The sequence below is a fragment of the Microcebus murinus genome, chromosome 14, assembly GCF_040939455.1.
Source record: "Microcebus murinus isolate Inina chromosome 14, M.murinus_Inina_mat1.0, whole genome shotgun sequence".
Taxonomy (NCBI): Eukaryota; Metazoa; Chordata; class Mammalia; order Primates; family Cheirogaleidae; genus Microcebus; species Microcebus murinus.
Window position 1 is genome coordinate 79168003 of NC_134117.1, and position 17001 is coordinate 79185003.

General features: G+C 42.1%; 1 long non-coding RNA gene and 1 other non-coding gene across 2 annotated transcripts; one reads left to right on the forward strand and one right to left on the reverse strand.

The window, feature by feature from the left end:
* Window positions 1-215: 215 nt before the first annotated feature.
* LOC142875600 (uncharacterized) lies at window positions 216-13093 on the reverse strand. The gene is made up of 4 exons (XR_012922926.1): window positions 12580-13093; window positions 6973-10682; window positions 3071-3166; window positions 216-1750 (listed from the first exon to the last, which is right to left on the reverse strand). It is a non-coding gene; the product is annotated as an uncharacterized LOC142875600 (long non-coding RNA).
* Window positions 10273-10686, forward strand: LOC142875837 (small Cajal body-specific RNA 2). The gene has a single exon (XR_012923117.1).
* Window positions 13094-17001: the final 3908 nt, after the last annotated feature.

The window sequence follows — 17001 nt, forward strand, 5'->3', positions numbered from 1 at the left end:
AGATCTTTAAATCAAAGGCTTAAAAATTTCATATAATCACAAAGACCAAAATTCTACAGTATAAATGTTAATACTCTTCAAATTTAATGTTTTAAAAATCTTAAGCTTACCTTAAAGGATTATAAATGAAAAAAAACTACTTTTAAAATTATAGATCTATCAAGATGTACGTGCCAAGGTATTTATTATAAAATTTAAAAAAGAAATTTAAAAAATTATGGATCTAAAATTTTTTATTATATTTTTCAAAAAAGGACACCTCTCAAATATGTCCAGTGCAACATGGTATAAAATATTTCACATAATTGAATTTACTTGAACATAAATATATACATATATAACTGCTGAGGTAGATAAAATAAGCTCAAAATGCATTTTGAGGCATTACAAAATACTGATTTCACGAGTTTATTGTTCCACTTTTGTAATAACAGCTGTTCATTATTATGTTCCTTAGTTACCTCTACAATGTTAGGCTGAATTAAGTGGAGTTCTCCCATAAAACTAGCTTCAAAACACGAGCTGATTTGACTAATACTATATGTATCACTGTGCTTTAATAGCCAATCCATTTCAATTCCATATGACTTGAAATGTCGATATACTCAGGTCCTATGGTTTCTCTTTTTTCAGGACCATTTGATTCACTGTTTAAAAATGCAGGAGTTAGGAGCACCAACCTCCTGAACAGTCAAAAATGTGTGTATAACTTTTGACTCCCCCAAAACTTAACTCCTAATAGCCTACTGTTTACCAGAAGCCCTACTGATAACATAAACAGTTGGTTAGCACATATTTTGTATATATGTATTACATACTGTGTTCTTACTATGAAGAAATGTTATTAAGAAAATCATGAGAAAATACATTTACTATTAAGTCAAAATGGATCATCATAAAGGTCTTCAACCTTGTCTTCACATTGAGTAGGCTGAGGAAGAGGAAGAGAAAGGGTGGTTGGGCTGGCTGTCTCAGAAGTGGCAGAGATTATTAGAGGTAGAGGAGTTAGCAGGAGAGGCAGGTACACTTGGTGTGACTTTATGGAAATACATCATAATTTCTGACCTTTTTAGTTTTTCATTTCTCTAAAAATGTTTCTATATGGTACCAATCTTTCTTCCACTGTTGGCTTTAGTTTCAGTGCCCATATCATAGACCGGTCCATGGTGTAAAAGAAGTCAAAAGCAGTCTTGAATAATTGGAACCCTTCTGCCAGACTGTCTAATGTCAATTTGTTTTCTGGCACTGCTTCTTTCTCATCATCTGGCACAGGCTGGGAATCACTCATCTCTTCCTTACTCATGTCCTTTGTGGCATATTTTCCAGAAAAGCACTATTATGTGCATTTAAAACCTTTTCAGGCAGATATCCTTTCTCCTCAGTGATTTTCTTTATGGTGTCTGGGAACTCAGCTGCTGTCTCTTGGTCAGAAGTTGCTTCTCCCGTTATCTTAATATTTTTTAAGCCAAACTTCTTTCTAAAATTAGCAAACCTGCACATAGGCCGCTGGCCAGGTGTGGAAGGGGAAAGCCGGGGCCTTGCTCCGTGTGTAGGGGTTACGGCCGGCAGGGGTCCCCAGAAGGAGACTGCTAAGCTGCAATGCTGCGTCTCAGGTGGGAAACAGTTCACCCCGCTGTTGGAACTGTGGCAGCCCAGGGAGCCCTGGGCAAGGGGACCGGTTCTTCTGTCCGAAGTGCCGCGCACTGCAGCCACCTGACCCCACCCGAGATTACTTCAGCTTCCTGGATTGCTAAACAGAAAGAATTTACTAACATTGTGAGCAGAGCTTTTGAACAAGATGACTTTGAAGGAGCCAAGGAAATTTTAACAAAGATGAGATACTTTTCAAATGTAGAAGATCAAGTTAAAGAAGATTCCCCTCTAATTATTCCTAATTTAAAGTTTTGAAAAATAAAGTTTTTATATATTTCTAAAAAATAAAATAAAATAAAATTATCAACTTGCAATCCTAGCACTCTGGGAGGCCGACGCGGGCAGATTGCTCAAGGTCAGGAGTTCGAAACCAGCCTGAGCAAGAGTGAGACCCCCATCTCTACTATAAATAGAAAGAAATTAATTGGCCAACTAAACTAATATATATAGAAAAAATTAGGCCGGGCACGGTGGCTCACGCCTGTAATCCTAGCACTCTGGGAGGCCGAGGCGGGCGGACTGCTCGAGGTCAGGAGTTCAAAACCAGCCTGAGCAAGAGTGAGACCCCGTCTCTACTATAAAAAAAAAAAAAAATTAGCTGGGCATGGTGGCGCATGCCTATAGTCCCAGCTACTCGGGAGGCTGAGGCAGAAGGATCACTTGAGTTTGAGGGTGCTGCGAGCTAGGCTGTGCCACGGCATTCACTCTACCCTGGGCAACAGAGGAAGACTGTCTCAAACAGAAAAATTATCAAATCATCCTTTGCTGGCATTAAATTATCCAGAGTTAGATCCACCTCCTTTTTTTTTTTATTTTTTTTTTTGAGACAGAGTCTCACTGTTCCCCAGGCTAGAGTGCCATGGCGTCAGCCTAGCTCACAGCAACTTCAAACTCCTGGGCTCAAGCAATCCTACTGCCTCAGCCTCCCGAGTAGCTGGGACTACAGGCATGCACCACCTTGCCCGGCTAATTTTTTCTATATATTTACAGTTGGCCAATTAATTTCTTTCTCATTTTAGTAGAGACGGGGTCTCGCTCTTGCTCAGGCTGGTTTCGAACTCCTGACCTCGAGCAATCTGCCTGCCTCGGCCTCCCAGAGTGCTAGGATTACAGGTGTGAGCCACTGCACCCGGCCCTTTTCTATATATTTTTAGTTGGCCAACTAATTTCTTTCTATTTATAGTAGAGACAAGGTCTCGCTCTTCTTGCTCAGGCTGGTTTCGAACTCCTAACCTTGAGCGATCCACCCACCCCAGCCTCCCAAAGCACTAGGATTACAGGAGTGAGCCACCACACCCGGCCTCCTTTTCTTTTTTTACAATGGTCCTTACACTGGATTCATTTATCTTGAAATGGCGGACAACTGCAGCTGCAGATTTCAATCTATTACACATCAAGTAATTCAACTTTTTCTTACAATGTCATGACTTTTCTCTGCTTCTTGGGAAGACCTCCAGCATCACTACTGGCACATATGGTTCCCACGGTGTTATTTCAGGTTTATAGTACTGCCCTAAACATGATGAAAAATGCACAGATCACAAGGCATCACTTTTTACTGCAATATGCAATTTACTAGATAAACTGCTCACACAGAGATGATTAATGTCACACAGCATTTTACATGGATACTCATAACACTCGAGCTCACTGCAATAGCAACAGGAGGTAGCTACAAAATTATTACACTAGCATAGTATGTACTACAGTTAATTTTATGAAATTATGATTTTTTTGTTTTTAATTGTCTACTTTTGTTTTCTTTGGCATGTGATGAGCTACAAATATGATTTAATACTGCATCTTTTATGTCTGTTTACATTTTTCTCAATTGAGAATGGTACCATGTATGGTCTGTAAAATATGTGCATACGTTTTGATAAATTTTAACTTAAAAGATTTGTACATACTTCATGGTAGTAATGATGAAATAGACTAATATCTACATATATCTTATGCATTCATGACATACCTACATTTTTAAAAAATTTTTTCAGTATTTCTAAGCTACATGGTTCATCTGAGAGTTCTTTCAAATTGTTGCACATCTCCAAACAAATTTTCCAATATATTTATTGAAAAAAATCCACATATAAGTGGACCTGCACAGTTCAAATCAGTTGTTGAAGAGTCACTCCTACTTGTACGATTAGAGTTCAACAAATAATTAAATGAATGCCTAATACCCCATCTTCAATTTTCCACTTCAGGGCAAGATGGATTGAATATCAGGAACCAGATTAACCTTTCCACCTAAAACAATAAAAAAATGACAATATATATGGAAAAAATGGTTTCTAAGACATTGAACAGGCAACGAAGGAGAGTAATCCCTGAGAGATAGGAAACAAATGAGATGAGCCCTACAAATGCCCCAGTTTACTGTCTTGCATAGTATTTAGATTGTGCTGTAGCAAAAAAACAACTAAGCCAGAACCTGGCAGACTCCCTGAGTTGAAGAGATAGATTTGAGAGTCTGGGGCAGCCAAGGCAGCTCAAGTTCAGAGACCATAATACCAGAAAGGAGAGAGCTACATGAAAAGAAGAACCGAGAGATCTGCAGTGTCCAGCAGAGTATTGATCAGCACATGAGTATAAGGAAGTATCTATGTCTGGGAGAAGAACCATCCAAAAAGATCAGAGGGAACAGTGACCTGTGCTCACACAGGGCCCAGAACAGTACCTGCCTGTTCCTACCAGGCAGACTGTAAAATGTCATAATTCATGGCCCAGTGGGGATAGTACTCAGGAAGATCCTGCCTCAGTAGTGGTGAATAATTAGTCCTAGAATAAGCAATGCCCTGGACCTGCCTAATGAATCCCAAGAAGACAGAGATCAAACTATTTTCGAGTAACTTAATCCTAAAATAAAGCTCAAGAAGATTTATAAGATTACAAAAATATTCCACGTAAAAGTAAAATTCACAATGCCTAACATCCAGTAAGATACCAAGTACACGAACAGGCCGAAATCATGACCTATAATGAGAATTATAGTTGTTCAGCCATGAAATATTTTAAAAGACTCAGTCAAGATTCTAGAAATGAAAACTATAATGTCTGAAATGAAAAATGCATTGGATAGGAGGAATAGATTAGACATTACATAGGAAAAGATTTTGAACTGCACAGAAGAAAGAAAATAGATGAAAAGTTTTTTTCTAATAAAAATTTCTAATATTTTTTAAGAAAAAAAGATTGCTGAACTTTAAGGTAATTGAGTTCATTTCTCAAAAAAAAATTTAGAAACATCAATGAGCTATGTTTATAGCTATAACTTAAAGCAGACTAAAATATACATAACTCCAGACTCAGATGGTTTCACTGGAAAAATGTATCAAATGTTTGAAGAAGAATTAAAGCTAATCATATACGTCTCTTACAGAAAATGAAAGAGAAACACTTTCCAATTTATTTAGTGAGATCAGCATTACACTCAGATACCAAACCTAAAGACAGTAAAAGAGCAAAACACCAAAAACTAAACCAATATCCTCATAATACTTATACTGATAATTATGCACCATGTCCAAGTATAGTTTAGAATATTGAAGGCTGGCTCAACAGTTGAAAATCAATTCCAAGTCAATGTCCAAGTTAAAAAAAAAAAAAAAAAGAAAATCAAAGTAATACAGCATATTAATAGGGTAAAGAAGAAAAACTATTATGATGTGAATTGACATAGTAAAGACATCTGACAAAATCTAACACCACCCATTTATGATAAAAACTCTCAACAAGTTAGAAATAGAGGGGAATCATCTCAACTTGATAAAGAACATCTACGAAAACTACAGCTAACATCACACTTAATGGTGAAAAACTGTATGTTTCTCCCTAAAATTGGGAACAAGGAAAGGATATCTACTTTCCACTCTTACTTAACATTGTATTGTAAGTACTAGTCAACAAAATAAGGCAAGAAAAGAAAATATGAGGCATACAGATTGGAACAGAAGTAAAACTACCCCTATTTCCATATGGCATGATGTATTATATTACACAGAAAATCCCAAGCATTAGACAAAAAAAAAAAAAAAAAAAAAAACCTGTAGAACTAATAAGTTTAGCAAGATTGTAGAATATAAGATCAACTATAAAAATCAACTATATTTCTATTACCAATAAAATATGTACAAGCCTAGATTAAAAATAAAGTACCATTTACAATAGCTCAAAGAAACTACTTATATATAAATCTAACAAACATATACAAGACTTGTGTGCTGAGCACTAGAAAATGCTTATGAAAGAAATTCAAGAAAATCTAAGCAAATGAAGAGACATACTACATTAACAGATTAGAAGACTCAATAAAGATGTCAATTCCCCCCAAAATAATATATGTTTAACATATTTGCTATCCAAATCCTAGTAAGATATTTTATTAACAGTATTAGTCTAAAATTAATATGAGCTGGGCAGTGGCTCATGCCTGCAATCCCAGTACTTTAGGAAGCAGGAGCAGGAGGATTGCTTGAGACAAGGAATTCAAGACCAGCCTGGGCAACATAGAAGACCTTGTCTCTAAAAAAAAATTTGTTTTAATTAGCTGGGCATGGTGTCGCAAGCCTGTAGTCCCAGCTACTCAGAAAGCAGGAGGATTGCTTGAGCCCTGGAGTTTGAGGGTGGAATGAACTATGATCCCACCATTGCACTTCAACCTAGCTGACAAAGTGAGACACTATCTTTAAAGACAATAAAAAATAAATAAAAACTTCTATGTCACATGTAAAATGTAATGGTGCAAAACTTTTAGAAGAAAATATAGGAGAAAATTTTCAGGATTATGCAAAGAGTTCTTAGATATAACAAAGGCATAATCTATAAAAAAAAGTTAACAAAATTGACTTCAAAATTTAAAACTTTTGCTGTACAACACTGTTAAGAGAAGACAAAAATAAACTACAAATGGGAAGAAAATAATTGCAAATCACACGTCTGGACTTGTATCCAGAAACCATAAAGAATTCTCAAAACTCAACAGGAAGGAGACAATCCAATTTTTTTAAAGGGCAAACCACTTAAATAGACACTTCATAAACATATTCATGGATGGCAAATAAGCTCATGAAAAGATAATCAACATCACTAGCCATTACCACAATATATATTAAAGGTATGATGAAATATGGCTATATAACCCTATAGAATGGCTAGAATAAAATTTAAACATTTTTAAATTGACAATACCAAGTGATGGTGAAGATAAAAAGCAAGTGGAACTCTCACACTGCTAATGGGAATGCAAAATAAAAATGGTATGACACCGTAGAAAAGTCTGGCAGTTTCTTATTAAGTTAAATAATATATACTTACTATATGATACAGCAGTACCACTGGGGTAGGGGAGGTAGCCTGGTACAACTGTTTTGGAAAATATCCTTATATTATGAAGTTAAATGTGAACAAATCTATGACCCAACAATTCCACGTGGCCCAGGAGACACATGCTTGTTCAAAGCACCACTGTAATGTCCCAAACTGGAAACAACCTATAAATCCTTTAACAGAAGAGTTGAAAAATAAGATGTGGTTCTGCTTATTAAATGGAATACTATAAAACAGCAAAAAATACTATAGTTTTATCATTGGACATGGAATAATTCTTTGAAGATAACATTAATTAACAAAAGCAAGGCACTGAGGAAAACATATATTATGAAGACAACATATATAAAGCTCAAGGTCATGCAATACTATTTAAACATCTCTTTCTGGTATACAAACAATTTTAGAGAAATTATAAAGCAAAGTCAATAGCTGATAAGCATAAAATTGAGGACAGTGATCACCCCAGGGTAAAGAAGGGAGCCCTGATGACCGGGACTACATAAAGTATCATAAAGATGAGGGTAGAGTTCTATTTCTTAAAATGAGTAATGAAAGTCAGGAGAGGTGTCTCACGCCTATAATCCCAGCACTCCAAGAGGCCAGGACTTTGAGAGTAGCCTGGGTACCATAGTGAGACCCCAGCTCTACAAAAAGTTAAAAATTTTAAAAAGACTGGGGGTAAGAGGTGATGGGTAAATTCACACCTAATGGGTACAGTAACTTTGACTCAAACTGTACAAAAGCAATTTATGTAACCAAAACATTTGTACCCCCATAATATTCTGGAAAAAAAAATTAGCTGGGTGTGATGGTATACAGCTATAGTTCTAGCTACTCAGGATGCTGAGGCAGCAGGCTCCCTTGAGCCCAGAAATTTAAGGTTACAGTGAGCTGTATATTCACCACTGCACCTGAGCATGGGCAACAGAGCAAGACCCTGTCTCTTAGAATTAAAAAAAGGAGGGGGGGGGGAGTAATGGCTACATAAATCTTGATTTTGGTAAGATTCTTTATATCGTCCAATAAGCTTTACAATAAAACTCTTATATAACTTGTTATATTTCTTTCTTTTTTCTTTTTGAGACAGAGTTTCACTTTCTTGCCCAGGCTAGAGTGAGTGCCGTGGAGTCAGCCTAGCTCACAGCAACTTCAATCTCCTGGGCTCAAGCGATCCTATTACTTCAGCCTCCCGAGTAGCTGGGACTACAGGCATGAGCCACCATGCCCGGCTAATTTTTTCTCTACATATTTTTTTAGTTGGTTAATTAATTTCTTTCTATTGTTGGTAGAGACGGAGTCTCACTCAGGCTGGTTTCGAACACCTAACCTCAAGCAATCCACCTGCCTTGGCCTCCCAGAGTGCTAGGATTATAGGCATGAGCCACCTTGCCCGGCCTTAAAATTCTTTTTATTGTGATTAAGAATATATATAACGTAAAATTTACCAATTAACCATTTAATGTGTACATTTCAAAGTTAAGTACCTTCACATTGCTGTGAAACACATCTAAAACCTTTTCAACCTGCAAATCTGAAACTCTGTACCCATTAAACAACTCACTCTTCCCCCTTTCCCTAGACTCTTGAAACTATCATTCTACTTTCTGTTTAATAAATTTGACTCCTGGCCGGGCACAGCGGCTCATGCCTGTAATCTTAGCACTCTGGGAGGCCGAGGTGGGCGGATCCCTCGAGATCAGGAGTTCGAAACCAGCCTGAGCAAGAGTGAGACCCCGTCTCTACTATAAATAGAAAGAAATTAAATTGGCAAACTAATATATATAGAAAAAATTAGCCGGGCATGGTGGCGCATGCCTGTAGTCCCAGCTACTCGGGAGGCTGAGGCAAGAGGATTGCCTGAGCCCAGGAGATTTAGGTTGCTGTGAGCTAGGCTGCCGCCAAAGCACTCACTCTAGCCTGGGCAACAAAGTGAGACTATGTCTCAAAATAAATAAATTAATGAAAATAAAAATAAATTTGACTCCTTTAGATCCTCATATAAATGGAATCATTTGTATTTTTGTGACAGGTTTATTTCACTTAACATAATATCCTCAAACTTCATCCATGTTGCAGAATGTGACAGGATTTTCCTTTTTTAAGGCTAAATAATATTCCATTGCATTTACATTTTGTTTACCTATTCATCTACCAATAGACACTGTGGCTACTTCCACCTTTTGACTATTATGAACAATGCTGCTATGAACATGGGTGTACAAATATCTGTTCAAGTCCCTGCTTTCAATTTTTTTGGATCATAAACTTAGAAGTGATAATGCTAGATCATATTACAATTCTATTTTTAATTTTTTGAGGAACTTCCATACTGTTTTCCATAGTTGTGGTACCATTTTACATTCCTATCAACAGTACTCAAGGGCATATTTCCTATTTTTAAGATGAAAAAAAAAATACACACAAAAATCTTAACTGGCCGGGCGAGGTGGCTCACGCCTGTAATCCTAGCACTCTGGGAGGCCGAGGCAGGCGGATTGCTCGAGGTCAGGAGTTAGAAACCAGCCTGAGCAAGAGCGAGACCCCCATCTCTACTATAAATAGAAAGAAATTAATTGGCCAACTTATATATATAGAAAATTAGCCGGGCATGGTGGCGCATGCCTGTAGTCCCAGCTACCAGGGAGGCTGAGGCAGGAGGATCGCCTGAGCCCAGGAGTTTGAGGTTGCTGTGAGCTAGGCTGATGCCACGGCACTCACTCTAGCCTGGTTAACAAGCGAGACTCTGTCTCAAAAAAAAAAAAAAAAAAAAATCTTAACTGTAGGTTGGGCACAGTGGCCCACCCCTGTAATCCCAGCTACTAGGGAGGCTGCGGTGGGAAGTTCACTTGAGCCCAGAATTTTTTTTTTTTTTTTTTTTTAGACAGAGTCTCGCTTTGTTGCCCAGTCTAGAGTGAGTGCCGTGGCGTCAGCCTAGCTCACAGCAACCTCCAACACCTGGGCTCAGGCGATCCTCCTGCCTCAGCCTCCCTGTTAGCTGGGACTACAGGCATGTGCCACCATGCCCGGATAATTTTTCTATATATTTTTACTTGGCCAATTAATTTCTTTCTATTTTTAGTAGAGACGGGGTCTCACTCTTGCTCAGGCTGGTTTCAAACTCCTAACCTCCAGCAATCCGCCCGCCTCTACCTACCAGAGTGCTAGGATTACAGGCCTGAGCCACCGCCCCGGGCCTGAGCCCAGAAATTAAACCCAGCCTGGGCAACAAGGAAAGACTCTGTCACAAAAACAAACAAACAAACAAAACTCTCGTTTATAAAGAAGACACCCGGCAGGGAGAGTGGCCTGGGGCGAGGTGGTGTGCGTGGTGCCACGGTGTCGTGGAAGGCACGCGTAGGCCGAGTGTGAGTGGGTGCGCAAGTGGGTGCGCGAATGCGCGGGGCGTGCGAGGTGAGTGTGTGCGCCCGCCCCTGCGCCCCTCCCCCTGCCTACAACTTGATCTTATTTGATCGGGTAGTGGCCCCAGCCTGCCCGGCAGACCCGAGATGAAAAGCTCTCCTCCTGCGAAGCCCCTCTTCGGAGCACTGTGCAGCTAGGCCCCTTGGAGGGCGGCAACGCCCGGGCCTCTGAGGTCCTGGAGCTGTCCTGCGGGCCCAGCGCTCAGAAGTGATGAATTGATCAGATAGATGAGGCTGGGCTTATCCCAGGCCACTGATTATCGAGGCGATTCTGATCTGAAAAAAAATAAAGAAAGAAAGAAGAAGACATATGGAGCCTGAGACAAAGCCCTGGATCCACCTGAAACCTGATAAACTCAGGTTCTTTCCTAGATGTTTTCAAACAGAATCTGTACAAAATATAGGGCCGGGCGCGGTGGCTCACACCTGTAATCCCAGCACTCTGGGAGGCTGAGGCGGGCGGATTGCTGGAGGTCAGGAGTTCGAAACCAGCCTGAGCAAGAGCGACCGCGTCTCTACTATAAATAGAAAGAAATTAATTGGCCAACTAAAAATAAATAGCAAAAATTAGCCGGGCATGGTGGCCCATGCCTGTAATCCCAGCTACCAGGGAGGAGGATCACTTGAGCCCAGGAGTTGGAGGTTGCTGTGAGCTAGGCTGACGCCACGGCACTCACTCTAGCCTGTGCAACAAAGCGAGACTCTGCCTCAAAAAAAAAAAAAAGAAAAGAAATCTGGGCAAAATATATTTAAGAGCCGGGCGCGGTGGCTCACGCCTGTAATCCTAGCACTCTGGGAGGCCGAGGCGGGCGGATTGCTCAAGGTCAGGAGTTCAAAACCAGCCTGAGCGAGACCCCGTCTCTACCATAAAAATAGAAAGAAATTAATTGGCCAACTAATATATATAATATAAAATCAGCCGGGCATGGTGGCTCGTGCCTGTAGTCCCAGCTACTCGGGAGGCTGAGGCAGGAGGATTGCTTGAGCCCAGGAGTCTGAGGTTGCTGTGAGCGAGGCTGACGCCACGGCACTCACTCTAGCCTGGGCAAGAAAGCGAGACTCTGTCTCAAAAAAAAAAAAAAAAAAAATATATATATATTTAAGAGTATATCTAGAAAAAGGGAAAAAAAAAACAAATGGCCTACTACACACATGCAACAGAAAAGACCAACAGGCAAAGGAAATCAATGAAGAAATATTTCAGACCAAAGTATACAAATTTAGTAAAGCTAACGAAGGAAGAACATAGGGGAGAAATGCCCATATAAGAAGAAGAAATAAGATTTCTGGAGAAGAAAGTTCAAAGGCTTGAAACTATTTCCTCAGAAAGAAGGAAATGGAGAAAAGATGAAGTTTTGAGTAATATGGCCTTGTGCAAGTTTCTGATTCTTTTTTTGAGACAGTCTCGCTTTGCTGCCCAGGCTAGAGTGAGTACCGTGGCGTCAGCCTAGCTCACAGCAACCTGGGCTCAAGGGATCCTCCTGCCTCAGCCTCCCGAGTAGCTGGGACTACAGGCATGCGCCACCATGTACGGCTAATTTTTTCTATATATATATTAGTCAGCCGATTAATTTCTATTTATAGTAGAGACAGAGTCTTGCTCTGGCTCAGGCTGGTCTCGACTCCTGAATTCAAACGATCCTCCCGCCTCGGCCTCCCAGAGTGCTAGGATTACAGGTGTGAGCCACCGCGCCCGGCCAAGTTTCTGATTCTTAAGTATGTGAATGAACTGCCTTAAAAAGTACAGCCAGGGCGTGGTGGTGCATGCCTGTAGTCCCAGCTACTCGGGAGGCTGAGGCAGAAGGATCGCCTGAGCCCAGAAGTTTGAGGTTGCTGTGAGCTAGGCTGACACCACGGCACTCCAGCCTGGGCTAGAGACAGAGCAATACTCTGTCAATAAACATAAATACATACACAGATAAACTAAAGCAAAAAGAGCCTCTTTTCTCAAAACAACCCAATAACCCCGGAGGTATTCCTGCAGGTGGTTAAGACCTCTCGCGCCTCCGGCCCTGATGCCCGCCCACCCAGGGCTGCCGTCCTCCTGCCCGGCGGAAGCGCTTCCTCAAGACCCGCCCGGATCCCAGACTCCAGCGCCGGTGGGTCTAGTCCCCACTTGGTCCCGGGGCCCTCGACCTCGGACCCACCGCCCGCCCGCTGCGGCCGCCCTCACCTCGGGCTCGGCGTCTCCGCGCTCCACCTCCTCCGTCGTCCCTCGCAGCACCTAGAGGAGAGTGGAACGCTGGGCACTGGCAGTTGAGACTGGTTTACCGTCACCATGGAAACCCGGCAGCGCGCTCTGGGCGGGGCTTCTCCGGGCGGCGTGAGGAGCGCGGCGGGCCCGAGACCTCAGCTCCGCCCGTCGAGCGCACGCTGCGCGTCGGAAGCCCTCCTGCTCCCGGCGTGCTCAGCCTCGGACTGACCTCGCGCCCTGGGCTCCCCGGCCCCGGGCCACCTGCCGGCGTGACCGCGAGCCGGACCCCACCCCCACCTCCTTCAGGAAGACGCGGCGCAGTCGCACTTCCCCCACCGAGCCGGAGGACTCACGGACCGCGGCAGGCGCCCCCGCGGCTGGCGCCCGGAGGGCCGGGTGGGGAAACTGCGACGGCGCCACTGTGACGCTCCCGGGCTGGAGCCGGCGATTGGCCAGCCCGTCGCGGGGCGGAACCTGGGGGGCGGGGCCGGCGCGGGACATACGCGGTCGCGCTGGCCACTCGCGGACGCCGATTGGGTGAGCCGAAAGGAGACCCGGTCTGAAGACCAGCGGGAGAGAGGAAAATGAGAGTCGTTTCCTGCAGAGGAAGAAAGGAAACCCAAGAGCAACGGAGTTGGAGTGCCTGTACCCCCAGCTCCAGGAGAGACGGAAACGATTGACTGTCCACTGGGTACCGTAAAGTCGTCTCACGTGCCCCGGCTTCCTCCGGGTGGCAGGACTAGCGTGAGGTCCTCAGGGGCAGAGTGCACGGTGGAGGATGTCACCACCAAGACCTTCGCCGCTGGAGAAGCACGCGTCCAGTTCAGTATCATTTGATACTGCTCCATCCAGGGCTGCTGTGTTTGCTCTGAACAAGACGACTTCCCGGCCCTTGATGAGGAGTTACTAAGTACATGCACACAGTCGGAATTAGCAGTACCAGGGACCAAGAGTTGTCATTTCTGTAGCACAGCTGCTAAGCAGTATCCTTTTGCTTGCCATCTAAATGTGATTAGTTGCCGCAGTGTTAAGAAAGCAACCCTGAGAACCCGCAGTAGCTGTCTTGGATCCCCTGGAGAATATAAACAATTTCACAGAATACTGATATCAAATGAGGTCTCTGTGACACGATGGAAGGAGAAAATAAGTCCACTCGGTAATCGTGCCTGAACAGATAAAAACTGGCACTGTGCAATCACATAAAAAAGAATTAAACATCCCTTCGCAGCCAAGTAGAATGACTACTGCTTTTTCTCCAGTGACAACTCTAGCTTTGCTCAGTTCCTCCTGCTTTCTAGACAAAAACTAAGATAATCACTGAATTGCCCTTGCTTTCTGAAGCACCCAAACCAGAATAGACGCCTGTTTCCTTGGACCCTCCCCCAGATCAACCACAGCCCAAGTACTATAACAAACGCTCTTTAATGGAGCCTCTTGGAAACACCACATGATTCCGCATTAAGGCCTCCCTCACTGCAGCAACTAATAATCCTGAATAGTAACTAATTCACAAAGCAGGAAATACATCCATTCACTGAAATAACAAACAAATCACCATTTAATCATAAGTATAGCCCTGATAGTCTTTGGTAGTCATGGCCAATACAAATAAACTTTTACATTTATATAGGGATTATTCATAACTCATACACACAAAATAAACCTCAGAGCCTATTCTCTAATGAAAAAATAAGTATTTCTAATATGAGTGGTAAATAGGGTCGAGATCTTGGTATATAAAAAGCTAGTATGCTAAATGCAATGTGGGATTCTGGATTGGATTCTAGAACAGCAGAAGGACATTAATGGAAAAACTGATGAAATCAGATTAAAGTCTGTAGTCTAATTAAGAACATAGTAGCAATGATAATTTCTTATTTTTAACAAATGTGCCACAGTTATATAAGATGCTAACTACAGAAGAAACTGGGTGGAGGTATACAGAAGCTCCCTGAAATATCTTTGCAAATTTTCTCTGTATCTAAAACTACTCCAAAATAAAAATTTTATTAAAACAAACACTTATGCACAATTTATTCTCCAGGAAGAATTCTTATTTTTACTTTTGACTGGAGGGGTGGTGAATGTTATTGCATCATGAATGACCCTCATATGAGCAACATAAATATAGTCACAACAACAGCTCTCCTGCCTCACCTCCACTCTCTGACTCTATGTATAAGACATTTCCAGTTTCCCTCCTGGGTCCCCACACACACCCTCAAATGGGAAGGCAGCAGTTACCGAAATTGACTACACCTGGTCTAGGTCCTGCCCCACTATTGGACTGTCACATAGATCCAAGTCAGCTTAGGATTCCTGACTGCTTCCACAGTGGAAACTACTCAAGCTGTTAAGTGGATAAGAATCACAAATGTACAGAAGGAGTTATGGCAAGGCAGCATTGTAAAATCAAAGATAGAAGGAAGGTGTCCTTTGACTGTAAACACATTAACACATCTCCTGAGCTTTCCTTGCTGGTGTCAGGCTGCCCCCAGCCTTCGCCAGGCACAGGAATTAATTAAGGGAAGGCATCAGGATCTGATACACCAACAAAACATAGGAAATAGGATACTCAAGGCTGGACACCAGAAGGTCACCATGGGATACCCCAACCTTTTGCAGTAAGAGTAGACAGAAGTTTCCATTGAGGGAATCCTCCCACGATAAAAGACAGATGTGCATGTTAAGGGCAGAAGAGAGGAAGAACAGAGTTTATTTGACATGAAACAATGGCAGCTCAAAGAGGAGTATATCTTCAGAATCTGGTGGCTTTATGTGCTGGGAGTGGAGGTGACCTCTATAGCAGTGCTGTCCAGTAGAAATATGTTAGCCACAGGCCGGGTGCGGTAGCTCATGCCCGTAATCCTAGCACTCTGGGAGGCTGAGACAGGAGGATAATTTGAGCTCAGGAGTTCAAGACCAGCCTGAGCAAGAGTGAGACCCCATCTCTACTAAAAATAGAAAGAAATTAGCTGGACAACTAAATATATATAGAAAAAATTAGCCGGGCATGGTGGCGCATGCCTGTAGTCCCAGCTACTCAGGAGGCTGAGGCAGAGGATCGCTTGAGCCCAGGAGTGTGAGGTTGCTGTGAGCCAGGCTAATACCATAGCACTCTAGCCCGGGCAAAAAAGTGAGACTCTGTCTCAAAAATAAATAAATATGTTAGCCACATATATAATGTAATTTTTTCCTAGTAGCCACATTTGCAAAAGTAAAAAGAAACAGGTGAAATTAATTTTAGTATTTGTATTTGTTTGGATATGTCCAAAATATAATTTCACATGTAATTAACATATAAAATTGTCAATAAGACATTTTACATTCCTTTTTTCTGTATTAAGCCTTTGAAACCTGGTGAGTACTTTCCACTTACAGTACATCTCAATGCAGTTGCTAAATTTTCATTGGAAATATTTAATGTATATTTAGAATTCATGGAATTTACAGCTGAAAAAGTAGATTCATATACCCAAATTGGGGTTTTTTTAGTGTGTGTGTGTGTTTTGATACAGAGTCTTGCTCTGTTGCCAGGCTAGAGTGCTGTGGCATCAGCCTGGCTCACAGCAACCTCAAACTACTGGGCTCAAGTGATCCTTCTTGCCCTCAGCCTCCCACTACGAGTGCCTGCCACCATGCCTGGCTAATGTTTTCTATTTTAAGTTGCCTGGCTAATTTTTTTTTTCTATTTTTTAGTGTAAACTCAGTCTCACTTTTGCTCAGGCTGGTCCCAAACTCCTGACCACAAGTGATCCTCCTGCTTCAGCCTCCCAAGATTATAGCTGAGCCGGGCGCGGTGGCTCACGCCTGTAATCCTAGCTCTCTGGGAGGCCGAGCCGGGCGGATTGCTCGAGGTCGGGAGTTTGAAACCAGCCTGAGCAAGAGCAAGACCCCGTCTCTACCATAAATAGAAAGAAACTAATTGGCCAACTAATATATATAGAAAAAATTAGCCGGGCATGGTGGCTCATGCCTGTAGTCCCAGCTACTTGGGAGGCTGAGACAGAAGGATCCCTTGAGCCCAGGAGTTTGAGGTTGCTGTGAGCTAGGCTGACGCCATGGCACTCACTCTAGCCTAGGCAACAAAGCAAGACTCTGTCTAAAAAAAAAAAAAAAAAAAAAAAGATTGTAGGTGTGAGCTACCATGCCCAGTCCCTAAGTTGTTTCAAACATACTTAAAAGTTTTCAATAAGTGGATTGAGTATCAGTTTTTAAATTTAAATTAAGGCAAGGATGTACAGAAATTTAAGTCCTTTTATTCTGTTTGTGGGAATGTTTAATAATATAGCCACTATGGAAAACAGTTATGGCAGATGCTCAAAAAATAGAATTACTGTGATCCAGCAATACCACTTCTGGGTATATATGCCAAAAGAACTGAAAGCAGGGACTCAAACA